Source organism: Schistocerca serialis, chromosome 7, assembly GCF_023864345.2.
Source record: "Schistocerca serialis cubense isolate TAMUIC-IGC-003099 chromosome 7, iqSchSeri2.2, whole genome shotgun sequence".
NCBI classification, from domain to species: Eukaryota; Metazoa; Arthropoda; class Insecta; order Orthoptera; family Acrididae; genus Schistocerca; species Schistocerca serialis.
In genome coordinates this window covers 407,360,587-407,373,665 of record NC_064644.1, presented here as the reverse complement: position 1 = coordinate 407,373,665, position 13,079 = coordinate 407,360,587, and the positions used below count along the sequence as shown (strand labels likewise).

The following is a 13,079-nucleotide window of genomic DNA, read 5'->3' as shown; positions in this document are numbered from 1 at the left end:
CGGCACTCATCAGTGTCCAGAAGAGTCTGAAAGCTTAGGATTTCACTAAGCATGTCCGTAGGTATACTGGCTACCTCTCTTGATATGCTGCGCTTCATGTCAACACATGTGTGAATGAAACTTCCTGGCAGATTAAAACTGTGTGCCGTACCGAGACTCGAACTCGGGACCTAATAGACGAGGTACTGGCGGAATTAAAGCTGTGAGGACGGGGCGTGAGTCGTGCTTGGGTAGCTCAGTTGGTAGAGCACTTGCCCGCGAAAGGCAAAGGTCCCGAGTTCGAGTCTCGGCCCAGCACACAGTTTTAATCTGCCAGGAAGTTTCATATCAGCGCACACTCCGCTGCAGAGTGAAAATCTCATTCTGGAAACATGTGTGAATGTTCCCGTGCCGCGCGGGGTAGCCGCGCGTTCTAAGGCGTCCTGTCACGGTTCGCGCGGCTGCCCCCGTCGGAGGTTCGAGTCCTCTCTCGGGCATAGGTGTGTGTTGTTAGTTTAAGTTACATTAAGTAGTGTGTAAGGCAACGGCCTTGCCGCACTGGATGCACCGGTTCCCGCGAGATCACCGAAGTTAAGCGCTGTCGGGCGTGCCCGGCGCTTGGATGGGTGACAATACAGCCGCCATGCGCTGTTGCCATTTTTCGGGGTGCACTCAGCCTCTTGATGCTAATTGAGGAGTTACTCGATCGAATAGTAGCGGCTCCGGTGAAAGACAACCATCATAACGACCGGGAGAGCGGTGTGCTGACAAATCGCCCCTCCTATACGGAAACGGCGGTCGGGTGGTACCGATGGGCCACTTGTGGCCTGAAGACGGAGTGCTTTTGCTTACGTAGTGTGTAACCTTAGGGACCGACGATCTCAGCAGTTTGGTCCCATAATAACTTACCACAAATTTCCAAAATTTCCAACGTTCCCCTGCTAAACCCTGTCCTCCAGGTAGCCCCACAACCAGAAACCACAGGGAGATCAGGTGATAATTCGATCGTATGCAAATGAATTTCTGAGAAGCAGGTGAACTTCACCAGTGATATGCGTTGGGGCCCCATATTGCATGAAAACTGTTGAGTTCAATGCGTCTCTCTCCTGTAGGGCGGGTATGACATGCTGGCGAATCACATCGCAGTAGAGCTGGCCAGTCACACAGCTTGTCTTTCGTCCTTGAGCGCCAACCTCTTCAGAAAAGAATGGTCCAATGATGAACGTAGCCGTGAAGCTATCTTCACCATATAGAGGAACTTCATTCACAGTGACTGGAGGTGAAGATCCCCACACTCGGATATTCTGTGTGTTCACCTCACCCGTCAGTCTGTCCATGACCATCCTCATCAACATAAATCCCTGCAAGATAGTGGAGAGCGAAGTGAACGCGTGGTTGTGCATCCTGTTGTGCAAGCTGCTGTACGATATGGATCTTGTACTTATACGATTTGAGAATGGTTCGAAGCATCTTCCATAGAGTGGACTACGGGATGATCAACTATTGTGACACGGCACGTGCACTGTCTGACGATCGGGAATTGTGCGCAGCGTTGTCTGCCATAGCAATAGCGATTTCATCAACCACCTGTGGTGCAACCGATTGTCGGCCAATCGCCGCAGTAGCGCCCAGTTCTCCAGTTGAATCGTACTTCATCATGCTCCGCCCAGCAGGTGGAGAAAGAGGATCCTTCCGTAATCCTTTCTGCCAGCAATGTTCTCGAAGTGCAGCAGCAGCATTACTGTTGTTTTGATAATACAGCTTCACCAATAATGGCCTTCTACTTTTGTTCTGCACTGCGGTAGGGCACGATGACTGATCACGACAACTGTGAGCATAGTTGGAACTGGACGGTGGCGCTGTGACGCAATGAAATCATGCACCCCATACAGTGGACGTTAATACTACCAAATTTGGTACTCGCACGATAATTAGTTTCCGTGTCATAACGTGTTCACTATGGAAAGTTTAATTACAGCCACTCGGTACTTTGAGTTGGAGATAAAGTGGGTAGAGCGTATAACTAATGAAGGGATGCTGTTTTTGTTTTGGTTTTAAGTTGGAAGACTGGTCTGAGCCAGCTCTTCACGCTAGTCAATGCCGTGCAAGTATCGTCATTCCTGCGTAGCTACTGCTAGTAACAGGTCTGACAGCCCCGCTTTGCCGCAAAACACACCGTCCCTACATCCATCTGAGTGATTCAGTAGACCTCGAAGGAGGAATGTGTGTTGTATGAAAGGGAGATACGCGAGCGGACACGTTTGTCGGCAACAGACTTGCGCTAAACGGTTTGTTAGGCTTCTAGCTGACATTCGTCTTAATTAAGGGGCGGTCCCGGTCACATTTGAACACGGTCGCCAAAGAATCTCAGGGGTCGGAAATGAAATGATCGCGTGACATTATTGGACGGGTTGAATTCAGTGGCTAAATCCAATTTGCTTAACAAGTTTTTTTCATACTGCTTGATTTTTGAGTTTTGAAAAAAATCGGTATTTTTTCAAACCCATATTTGGAGTTATTGGTTATCCCGTAATGTACTCACAAAAATGTTCTAAGGCAAAAAATTTTGAATTAACGGAGAAGCGGCATTTTTTCGTCTCGACTATTCTGATCTTCTTAAGGAAATTGAAATATAGTGATCTCTTTAACACAATATAAATACGGAAAATATAAATAAATTATAAAAATTCTGCAATTTATAATGCGTGACAAGAATTTAGCGTAAAATAAAATTACTACGACAATATGCAGTGTTTGGCTCTGTACGAAGGAAAAATGAATAAAAGACGACTTGATACGTCTGAAAATTGTATTCTTTATTTTCACTTTACATAGTACTTCACACTTCCCGTCTCCGCTGCGCCCGCACGGGCAGGGCGTCAGTTGCGAGTGTAGCTGGGCCACGCGGAACAAAAGTGAATCTTTTCTGGCCGCCAGGTGTCGTGCTGTCATCAGTCTCCGGGCATCCGCGTCGCGTTAGAGATGGAGGGCGTTCTCGCAAGAGCGTATGTATCGTGGTATGAATAAAGTTATGTAAACTAACTAGACTATGTTCGAATATTGACCATCTGTTCGCTCTAAGAACCTCACACCTCTTTGCAACACCTCCTGGACTAGAAACCTTTACAAATATTTACTTTCCGATTCATGATAGAGTCCACCGCAAACGTAAATCCTCATGTCTGGAAATTGCAAAAAATACAGATTATAGTTACAATTATTAATTTGCGTTGATTTCGGACATACATGAAGATTAGTCACATATAGATACAGGATTAGGGATGTTCGTACAGATTATGCACATATACAGACATTATTAGTGTGGTCTTCAGTCCTGAGACTGGTTTGATGCAGCTCTCCATGCTACTCTATCCTGTGCAAGCTTCTTCATCTCCCAGTATCTACTGCAACCTACATCCTTCTGAATCTGTTTAATGTATTCATCTCTTCGTCTCCCTCTACAATTTTTATCCTCCACGCTGCCCTCCAATACTACGAGGGCAGTTCAATAAGTAATGCAACACATTTTTTTCTGAAACAGGGGTTGTTTTATTCAGCATTGAAATACACCAGGTTATTCCCCAATCTTTTAGCTACACAACACTATTTTTCAACGTAATCTCCATTCAATGCTACGGCCTTACGCCACCTTGAAATGAGGGCCTGTACGCCTGCACGGTACCATTCCACTGGTCGATTTCGGAGCCAACGTCGTACTGCATCAATAACGTCTTCATCATCCGCGTAGTGCCTCCCACGGATTGTGTCCTTCATTGGGCCAAACATATGGAAATCCGACGGTGCGAGATCGGGGCTGTAGGGTGCATGAGGAAGAACAGTCCACTGAAGTTTTGTGAGTTCCTCTCGGGTGCGAAGGCTTGTGTGAGGTCTTGCGTTGTCATGAAGAAGGAGAAGTTCGTTCAGATTTTTGTGCCTACGAACACGCTGAAGTCGTTTCTTCAATTTCTGAAGTGTAGCACAATACACTTCAGAGTTGATCGTTTGACCATGGGGAAGGACATCGAACAGAATAACCCCTTCAGCGTCCCAGAAGACTGTAACCATGACTTTACCGGCTGAGGGTATGGCTTTAAACTTTTTCTTGGTAGGGGAGTGGGTGTGGCGCCACTCCATTGATTGCCGTTTTGTTTCAGGTTCGAAGTGATGAACCCATGTTTCATCGCCTGTAACAATCTTTGACAAGAAATTGTCACCCTCAGCCACATGACGAGCAAGCAATTCCGCACAGATGGTTCTCCTTTGCTCTTTATGGTGTTCGGTTAGACAACGAGGGACCCAGCGGGAACAAACCTTTGAATGTCCCAACTGGTGAACAATTGTGACAGCACTACCAACAGAGATGTCAAGTTGAGCACTGAGTTGTTTGATGGTGATCCGTCGATCATCTCGAACGAGTGTGTTCGCACGCTCCGCCATTGCAGGAGTCACAGCTGTGCACGGCCGGCCCGCACGCGGGAGATCAGACAGTCTTGCTTGACCTTGCGGCGATGATGACACACGCTTTGCCCAACGACTCACCGTGCTTTTGTCCACTGCCAGATCACCGTAGACATTCTGCAAGCGCCTATGAATATCTGAGATGCCCTGGTTTTCCGCCAAAAGAAACTCGATCACTGCCCGTTGTTTGCAACGCACATCCGTTACAGACGCGATTTTAACAGCTCCGTACAGCGCTGCCACCTGTCGGAAGTCAATGAAACTATACGAGACGAAGCGGGAATGTTTGAAAATATTCCACAAGAAATTTTCGGTTTTTTCAACCAAAATTGGCCGAGAAAAAAAATGTGTTGCATTACTTATTGAACTGCCCTCGTAAATTGGTGATCCCTTGATACCTCAGAATATGCCCTACCAACCGATCCCTTCTCCTAGTCAAGTTGTGCCACAAATTTCTCTTCTCTCCAAGTCTATTCAATACCTCCTCATTAGTTATGTGATCTACCCATCTAATCTTCAGCATTCTTCTGTAGCACCACATTTCGAAAGCTTCTATTCTCTTCTTGTCTAAACTATTTATCGTCCACGTTTCACTTCCATACATGGCTACACTCCATACAAATACTTTCAGAAACGGCTTCCTGACACTTAAATCTATACTCGATGTTAACAAATACAGATATATTCATATGAAACTAATGTTTCAATTAAATTTTTGCACTGTATGTATCTATCTGCCGATAGAAAGCTAACTATATTTCAGTATTTTTGAAAAAATCAATATGAGCCATCAATTTTAAACATTTTTGTCTCAGACTTTTTTTGTGGCTGCATTCCGTGACAACGAACACTCCATGTACGGATTTGAAAAAATATTGATTTTTTTTCAAAACTAAAAAGTCGAAAAGAATGGAAAAATATTGTTTATCAAATTGAATTTACCCACTGAATTCAGCATGCCAAGATATGTCATGAAGCAAATTCTCAGCCTCCTTCGAATTTTTTTACGACCGGGTTGAAATTTCGCCGGTACCTCCACTTAATGCTGTGGTCACTGTGCGTTCAGCAATGGCTTAATGTGGGTCCCGATGTTATTCGGAAGGATCATCAAGCATTCTGCTTCACAGAGCGACCTACCTGAAATTATTTCACATATCATCGACGCTTCTCTGTGGCGTTTATATAGCATGTACTAAACCGGCATTTCCGATTGCAGCTACGAATGTTGAGACGTTGCTCTCCTGGCTCCTATAGGTGTTCCACGAAAACATTATATTTCTTAATCAGTTCTTTGGAGCTGTTTATTTCTCAGCATTCTCTTGCTCCTCCTGGTTCCATCTGCTTGTATGATAATTTTGCCCCTGATGTCATACCGTCTATAACCTTCCACTGTTATTTTATACCTGTTATTTTACACTGCATTAGCAATGGCGTCGTTATTTGTGGTCATCCTACAGAAAGCGTCCACTCACCTTGTGGTGAATTTCTTCTTCTCCAGCTAGGTCCACACTCCTTCCCTGTTAAAAACGAATGATGTTCCTCTATTGGAAAAACTGTAAGGAACCAATAGTCTTATACGAATCCAACGGGGGCAATAAATATTTTTCGGTATCAGGTTAACTGAGCGATTAATTGAAAGGTAGTTCATACAGAACACTGCCAAGCACGTGATAATATCAAGTTATACTTTAAACACTCAGACGCCAGCGTAGTCACTCGTAACAGCCAGCATATGGTAACTAACCAAACTCAATACCAAAAGGATTAAGTGGATTGTCTGCGATACAATGCTGGCTGAAATATTAAATAGTTGTACCACTACGAATGTTCAGTTTGTGGTCACGCCTTGTATAACATGCCCTGCGGATTTTGATTATTCAAAAGTCATAGTTTACACATTAAAATCGGAATTTGACGTTTGCGTCTTTTTCACACGTTCGGAACCACTTTGCGGCAATTCACGGCCAAGTTTTAACCATTATTCCTTAAAATTTTCTCATCTATTCAGAGCTGCCTATATCCACGTCCGAACATGATCACGACTGAGATTCTAACTGCACTTGGGCTTCAGAATGCAATTCTCTTAGCCCACAAAATGCGCGAGAACGTTCTGTTCTCTGATTAGCCGATATACATCGTAACCAATCCCATATTAGTATAAAACCGCGCAATCCCGCGTCTTTTGTTGTTCAGCAATCACAATTTAATAGCTTTTATGAACACTGATGAATACACTAAGCAGATTGAGAAGGATGTAGGTTGCAGTAGGTACTGAGAGATGAAGAAGCTTGCACAGGATAGAGTAGCATATAGAGCTGCATCAAACCAGTCTCAGGACTGAAGACCACAATAACAACATCAACACTTTATCGAAGGAACAAGTTTGTTAAATCCACAGATGTCTAAGTAACTCTCTCTTAGAAAAAAGAAAAGAAAAAAAAAAAAACTAAACTCCTCGCGAACAGGCTATGAAGGCCCAACGGTACCGATCGGCCGCCGTGTCGTCCTCAGACCTCAGGCGTCAGTGGATGCGGATATGGAGGAGCATGTGGTCAGCACACCGCTCTCCCGTCCGTATGTCAGTTCCCGAGACCGGAGCCGCTATTTCTCAATCAAGTAGCTCCTCAGTTTGCCCCACAACGGCTGAGTGCACCCCGCTTCCCTACAGCGTTCGGGAGTCCCATGAACTGGCTAGCTGCACTTTACAATTTCCTCTCAGTATGATTCATTCTCTCAGTAAATAGTTCTCGCGCTAACGTATACTCAATTAACACGCATAACAATATTCATTTATTTAATGATTCGCATACAATCCATCATGCACACGAATGATTAAACAAAGTAGCAGTAGCTGCAATAAATACAGTTTTCTGTCCCAAGTGTAAAGTTTTAGGTAATTGATAATTTCACAGGCGAAATTACTTGCAGCTAGATACTGAATCTGAGCGCATCCATCATGCGAGACAAGACTCATGTGTGAATCTGTCTGCTTGCTACCGTGTCTTACTTACATAGGCGCGGTACAAGGCGCTACGCCTCAAAGTGTTTAATTTTTTCATTTATTCTAATTAAATTTCAGTTATCCATTCCTTCTTTCATGCCGGCTGGAGTGGCCGTGCGGTTCTAGGCGCTACAGTCTGGACCCGAGAGACCGCTACGGTCGCAGGTTCGAATCCTGCCTCGGGCATGGATGTGTGTGATGTCCTTAGGTTAGTTAGGTTTAATTAGTTCGAAGTTCTATGCGACTGATGACCTCAGAAGTTAAGTCGCATAGTGCTCAGAGCCATTTGAACCATTTTGAACATTCTTTCATCCAACTTTTCCCTGATAAGCATGGTACTTTCCGTATTTTATTGGTCAACATTTTGTCGTCCACTGTCATGACGTGCCACGAAAATCTCAACCTTCTGTTCCGTGTGATACCTGTGATCGGGTCTCCACTTTCGTACAACTCCTGACGTGATCTGTGTATCAAGCCTTCACCGTGCTTTTCGTGCTCCAGATATCCCTTATTACATTCCTTTCCCCCTTCCCCAGGCGGGCAGAGTTCCTTTTGTGCAGCCTTAAAGCATAGACCGCAGACCGACGAGAGTAGGCCGCGAAACGGCATCTGGAAGGCGTTGACCCTCGCGCCAATGGACAGAGCGGACAGCACCACACTTCCAGAAAGACAAGAGTCCAGCGCCCCCTGTCAACGCTGATCTAACCAGCCACCCATCGCTGGTCGGGCCCAGATCCGTCGTAGACTTCGAGAGCATCAGTACTGAGTAATAGGAGGACGATAATTAGCCTGCTTTCTGCGAATAGTAATACTGTGTCAATGTGTAGCATGTAGGAGACAAAAGAAAGCAAGTTGCTTTCCTTTTTAGAAATAAAGTGATCAGTTAATGTTAAAATGTTATGTAAAGTTGATTTTGGATTCCTGCCACCGGCCATTGCACCTTCTCTGCTTTCTTGTTTGTGTCTGTGCTGACTCCCACAGTAGCCGACACAACACCTTTTGCCCAAAGTTCTTGTCCCCGCTGGATGTAACTCGTGTTTCTGATTCTGTTTATTTAGTAAATAAAGAAAATCGTTACTCTTAGCAGAAGAATTATTTATAAACAAACCTATTGTTTTCACGATCGCAGGCTTTCAAAACCACTTATAATGGATCAAATCAGTTTAGCACCTCTCAAAGTTTTTTTCGGTATGCCAGTATTTCAATGTGTGCTCCATTCGTCACTCGTACAACATCAAGGCGATATTCGAGCTAGGACCATGCGTGCGTGAACATTTTAGTGTCAACAGTACTGATTGCCCGCTACGGTCGCAGGTTCGAATCCTTCCTCGGGCATGGATGTGTGTGATGCCCTTAGGTTAGTTAGGTTTAAGTAGTTCTAAGTTCTAGGGGACTGATGACCTCAGATGTTGAGTCCCATAGTGCTCAGAGCCATTTGAACCATTTTTTGAGTAATGATGCTTCATTGAGTCAAGAACGAAGGGCAGCAAACCCACTGACCGGTGGCGGGCGCACGCTATCCTTGACTAACTCCACACAAAAGAGTCTGACGGCGTGCCATGCGGTGGGACCACGACGACCGGTCTACCTCTCAGGGAAGCTGGCCCATTGATCTCGCTTTCCTACGATTCGTGTGACGCACGATGAACTGTCTTCTGCGGGCTGCGTTGAAAACCAACTTGCACTCTGTCAACATGTGGCTGAGACACGGGGGAGGGGAGGGGGAGGGGAATCCACTTCTGATACTGCCTGCATACCGAGTTTTTGAATCACCTAATTATGCTTGATTTTGTTAGTAGTGCCCCGAATACTGAGCCATTCTGCGATTCGCATTGGTGCTATTTGTAGGTTTCTGTCCTCTGTTCGAGGCCAGACCGTATCTTTTAGTTGTCATGGTTGCGGTTGTTTGTCTTCTTCTCGTGTTGACTGGCACCAGTTGGTTTCGCAAGCGTTGCCTTTCCGGTAGTGGCAGCAGCGGCGGTTATCGATATGTAGTAACTGTGGCCCTATCTTTGGGGCGACGTTGTTGTTCTTCCGGTTCGGAAGGGGGACTCAGGAGGAGACAGGTTCGCGCAGTGCCATAACACGCCGGGACCGCTGGCGGCAGGTGTACGAGGGTGCACGACCTCGTCGTTAAACGGATCCTGGAAGCTTTGAGGCCATTTGGATTCAAGTAGAGAAACCTCCGCCATTGTGAGATGTTGCGATTCTCTGGTGACTTGGCTTCGTGTTGCTGAGGTGAAGAGCAGCGAGTGGAGTGCTTGGGGAAGACGGATCTGATTAGTTTTCCTTGACTTCTAATTACTATTTATTGGGTTCAGTTTGTTGCTATTGGTTAAGTTCAACCGGCGATATTCTTCCTGCCTCGTGGCCGCTAACGCCCCAGTTACCTGCTTTGAGGGTTAGTGTATGTAACGGCAGTGTACGTTTCCTCGCCTTGCCGCTGCTGTCCGGTGAGGCGTGTAGTTTTGACAGCTTTCTTGATTGTAGGTTGGTTGGCGATTCTTCTACCCTGGTGGTAGTGATTCCTTTCTCGTTCTGGGTGCTCTAAGCACAGTATTATGTGGGCGGAGTCCAGACCGCCGGTTCCCGCTTTGGCGTATTTTTACATCTTTGCACTTGGTTTACTGGACGTCAGGTAGCCTCAGCAAGATTATCATTAGTCATTCGTTAGACTGCCACTGGACTGAGTTGCCATCTTGTGAAGTGAATGCAACTCTTGGCTGCCTATCTCATCGCTCGCGAAAGTGTTTTTTGCCGGACCTACTAGATTCCTGGTGCACTGTTTGTGATTGGCCCTTGTGTTTTATTATTGTATTTGATGTTTTATTGTATGTTTCTAATTTTTTAAATATAATTGCCATTCTTGGCGTTACAGCAGGCTTAAATGATTGTGCTACCAAGTTTACCATCATTTGTCTCATCCGTTTGGTGATCAGTTGCCTGTCTTTTTAAATTAACCTTTGCTATTGCATTGCTGTTTTACGGTATGTTCGTTAATTTTTTTTTATAATTGCCGTTCTTGGAGTTAAAGGCCTTCAGCCATGACTGTGGTTACTTGCCTTAAAATTTTAATTGGGATCACACTGGCTTGTTTTTAAGACATTAGGTGCTGTATCTGTATTTTGTGCTCATTTGGTAAATTGCAATGCACTGAAAGCACTATTAATTACATAGTTGTTTATTCCTTCATTAATAACGTGTGATATCTTTATATATTGCTGAGTCTAGAATTACCGTTTTAAAATAAATGGGTGTAATTGCAAAGGGAACCAACAGTAACTGATTACGGCACCGTTCACAATTGTAACTGGATCCTGCCTTCCTGGACTATCAGGTTTCAAATACTGCGATCGATAATGTCACAGTACCGTTGAGATTTGAATTCTGCCTACCAGATGGCACATTGTGCTTCCTCCAAGTCTGTCGCCATTTTAATGCGCTCCACATCAAGACTATAACAAATGACAAAGGGAAATATTTTGAGAGCTTCTATAACAAACCACAAGTCTCTATTTTTTATAGTTTCCAAGTTATGATTTTCTGAAGTACTAGCGGAACTTCATGGGCACCTCGTATAATGTCTCAATATGTCGTTCCCTGATAGGTTTTTCTTCCTACAGACTGTGTTTGCAACATTCCGTAGTTTCTGCAGAGTTTGAAACTTGTCTGTTATGCCCTTGTCCATTTGTAGCTCATCTGTTATGTTGTTAGCACACAAAGGAATTAAAGACATTAGCTGCCAGTGGGCATTGATGTATATCAATGGGACTAGTTGAAAATTTGTGCTGGACCAGGATTCGAACCCAGCTCTCCTGCTTACTGGCAATGACGCTGACCACTACGCCATCCAGACTAAAATTCTGAACTTTAACCACACACTACTGATGTAGTTACGCTGCTCATTAGCTTCATTACTCGCAGCATCTCGCCCAGTCCCTTTAGAGTTCGATCTCGGTGTGCATCTGCACTGAAGGGTTCATTGGCCGTCATCGCCTTAATTATACATGTGGTGTCTGTTCTTTTGGTCACAACGAGCTCGAACTCCTACAAGAATAGGCGAGATGCCTCGAGTAATAAGGCTAATCAGCAGGGGTACAGCATCAGTAATAATAATAAGCGTATGGCATTGGTGGCCGGGAGATCCCTCGCGGGGCGGTTCGGCCGCCGGTCCACAAGTTCTTTAACGCCACTACGGCGACTTGCGAGTGAATGAGGATGAAATGATGATGAAAGACACAAACACCCAGTCATCTCGAGGCAGAGAAAATCCCTGACCCCGCCGGGAATCGAACCCGGGACCCCGTGAGTGGGAGGCGAGAACGCTACCGCAAGGCCATGAGCCGCGGACACAGCATCAGTAATGTGTCGTATAAGCTGAGAAGGTGGGTCATACGGGAGGTGTGCTAGGTTAGTCCGTGTGGTGGTGGTGACCTCTGTGTCTGGATAGCATAGTGGACAACGCAACTGGCTAGTAAGCAGGAGACCGGGGTTCCAAAAATCTTCAACTAGCCCCACAGATATAAATCAATGCCTACTGGAAGGTAATGTGTTCAATTCCTTTGAGTGTCGATTGATAGTGGCTGCGGGATCAGAATGGTGTCTGCTCTTTGGGACATGTTCGAAAGAACAGACACCACATATGGGTTATGTTAGCCCCCAAATACTGTCAACAGAGTGGTGCAGAATCAAGGAAAGTGACGTTTTTGGAAAACAGAAAGCTCACATGCAAAAGTCAATATGGACTGCGTAAATACATGTCTCTTCGTCGATGAAATCTAGAGCACCATATGCAAAGGCATCTAGGTTGATGCCGTGTTGCTTGACACCACGAAGGCATTAGACACAGTTCTCCACTATCTTTCAGTGAACAAAATACGAGCGTATCGACATCAGACCAGAATTGTGACTGGAGCTGTCTATAGGAGGAGCAGTGCCTCGGGCTCTAAGACGTCCCTGATTCGCAGCTGCTGTTCAAATTGCCCTCAACGTAGGAGGGGATATCGCGTGTTATAGTCAGTATTACCCCAAAGCATAACACTTGGCGTGTGTCGACTGTACATCACAACAAATCAGTCTGCAGCGAAATGCAGGAAGATGTGCAGCGGCTAGGCACTTGGTACAGAGAGTGGCAACTGACCCTTGACATAGACAAATGTAATGTACTGCGAATACATAGAAAGAAGGGTTCTTTATTGTATGATTATATGATAGCGGAACAAACACTGGTAGCAGTTACTTCTGTAAAATATCTGGGAGTATGCGTACGGAACGATTTGAAGTGGAATGATCATATAAAATTAATTGTTGGTAAGGCGGGTGCCAGGTTGAGATTCATTGGGAGAGTCCTTAGAAAATGTAGTCCATCAACAGAGGAGGTGGTTTACAAAACAATCGTTCGACCTATACTTGAGTATTGCTCATCAGTGTGGGATCCGTACCAGATCGGGTTGACGGCGGAGATAGAGAAGATCCAAAGAGGAGCGGCGCGTTTCGTCACAGGGCTATTAGGTAAGCGTGATAGCGTCACGGAGATGTTTAGCAAACTCAAGTTGCAGACTCTGCAAGAGAGGCGCTCTGCATCGCGGTGTAGCTTGCTGTCCAGGTTTCGAGAAGGTGCGTTTCTGGATGAGGTATTGAA

At 45.2% G+C, this 13,079-nt stretch overlaps 1 non-coding gene across 1 annotated transcript; it reads left to right on the top strand.

Annotated features, from left to right (window-relative positions):
• Nucleotides 1-223: 223 nt before the first annotated feature.
• Nucleotides 224-298, top strand: Trnas-cga (transfer RNA serine (anticodon CGA)). Its single transcript has one exon. It is a non-coding gene; the product is annotated as a tRNA-Ser (tRNA).
• The last annotated feature ends 12,781 nt before the right edge of the window (nt 299-13,079 follow it).